Below are 2513 nucleotides of genomic sequence, written 5' to 3'. Positions count from 1 at the left end.
GGACAGCGAAGTGATAGTGAGATGTCTGAACCGACAAGGCTCGAGATCGTCCCATATAATCCATGTGATATTAGCCATCCTTTGTCTAGAGAGATGGCACCTATCAGCAGTTCACTTACAAAGGATCCGTAATGTGACAGCGGATGCTCTATTCAGGCTCAAGCCGATAGAGTCAGAATGGTCCACAGACGCAGACTCATTCTCTTCTATCTTGGAACAAGTCCCGGAACTGCAGATCGACCTCTTCACGATGAGCGACATCAAGAAATTACCTTGATATGTAGCCCCATACGAAGACCCTCTAGAGGAGATAACAGACGCCATGTCCCTAGTTTGTAACAAATGGACCCGGAATTTCCTATTCCTTCCATCCAATCTCCTGCTGAAGGTCCTTAACAAGCTGAGATCCTTCCAGGGAACAGAAGCTCTAGTGGCCCCCAATTGGCCCAAGAGCAACTGATTCCCTCTATTGGTGGAGCTGAGGCTGAGGCTGGTCCTTGTACCAAACCCAGCACTATCTCAACGGGTTCAGAAGTCAACTGTCTTCGCTTCATAACAGAGAACCTAAAACCTTCATTTCACGATTTTCTCGCCATAGCGGTTAAGAAAAGTTTTGGAATCTCAAAAGGCAGTATAGACTTCTTAGAAGAATACAATTATAAGTCAACTAAAAGACAATATGAATCGTCTTGGAAAAAGTGGGTTGCTTTTGTTAAAGCAAAAGGACTGAAAGAAATTTCAATAGACTTCTGTCTGTCCTTCTTTAGACACCTTCATAAACAAGGTCTGGCAGCCAACATGATGACTACATGTAAGTCAGCCCTGACTAGACTTCTTCTATACGCCTTTCAAGTGGACCTGACGAACGAAATCTTTAACAAGATCCCGAAGGCATGTGCTAGACTTAGGCCTGCAGCACCTCCGAAGCCCATTTCATGGTCTATGGACAAGGTCTTACATTATGCTTCATCTGTGAACAATGAAGATTGTTCTCTTAAGGACCTAACCCAGAAGGTTATTTTCCTGTTCTCTATAGCCTCAGAGGCTAGAGTTAGTGAAATAGTAGCCCTATCAAGAAATGAGGGCCACATTCAGTTTACAAAAGTGGGAGAACTGAATCTCTTCCCTGATCCAGCCTTTCTCGCCAAGAACGAGCTACCCACTAAGAGATGGGGTCCCTGTAGAATCTGCCCTCTGAAAGGAGATGTCTCTCTATGTCCAGTAGAGTGTCTAAAGGTGTATCTTCGTAGAACTTCAGACTTCAGGGGAGGACAGCTCTTCAAAGGAGAAACTTCAGGATCAAACTTATCCCTAAAATAACTGAGGGCGAAGCTCACCTACTTCATTCGCAGATCGGATCCTGACAGTACACCCGCAGGTCATGATTCGAGAAAAATTGCTTCATCACTGAACTTTTTTTAGTATATGGACTTTGAGTGTCTTCGCTCATATACCGGATGGAAATCATCCAGAGTGTTCTACAAACACTACGCAAAGCAAGTCTACGAACTGAAACATTATGTGGCGGCGGCAGGTAGTATATTAAAACCTGTTGTCTAGTGCTGTGATGAACAGTTAATTGATTGGGACTATCTATTAGGGTGAAAAGGTGCTGACACTTCCAGTGCGATACCTTTTAAGGTGTGGAATTATACAGATAACACTTGTGCCGTGTGTACATAGTACACAGCGTTCATAGTATACATTTACCAAAATCATATTGGTGAAATTTATCAAAATTTTCAATTTTAGAGTGGCACTCATCATTTCTCCCCTTTCAGGGCGAAAAATATTTTCTGTATACGTTGTACGTATAATTCCGTTAACACGTTACACTCGTTACACTTGTTATTCCAAATGGTCATTTATTCGAAATAAATGTCTATTAGAGTGTAATTGCATCCTATTTCACCCTGCAATTAGCACATTAAATATGCCAGATCCTCTTACTTATTTATTTAAGTATACCTCATATTATTGTATGCTTACAAACAATGAATGTAGTTAACACTTAGTTGTTCCGACAATATATACAAACTGTGAGACCTTTTATATATCTAGTGGATACTTATGTTTGTTCATACAATATATGCAATCCTTGAGACCCCTTTTCTACTGTCTAGTATGACTCTTCCCTGCAGGGGGCAGGAAGCACTAACATTGTCTATGATTAGTGGTAATGACGGATAATGGTAACGTCATTTTGTCTCAATGGTCCAGATGACCATAGAAAAAATTATCCCAAGATTAAGGCACCTATGAAAATCCACTTTCTAGTAATTCTCTGGTATACTTCCATCAGGACGACATAGCCTGAGCCCAAAAAACGGATTTTGAGCGACGCGAAAAATCTATTTTTGGGTGAGATAGTCATGTCGTCCTGATGGACCCGCCCTCCTTTTCTATACAAAAGGCCTTGGTAGGATCCCTCCCGAAATTACTATATCTATAGCACCATGCTCAGTGCTACAAGGAATGAGAGCCATCTTAGATACAGCGCCATTTAGATACTC

The sequence above is a fragment of the Palaemon carinicauda genome, chromosome 14 (assembly GCF_036898095.1).
Source record: "Palaemon carinicauda isolate YSFRI2023 chromosome 14, ASM3689809v2, whole genome shotgun sequence".
NCBI classification, from domain to species: domain Eukaryota; kingdom Metazoa; phylum Arthropoda; class Malacostraca; order Decapoda; family Palaemonidae; genus Palaemon; species Palaemon carinicauda.
This window is presented reverse-complemented; position numbering follows the sequence as displayed.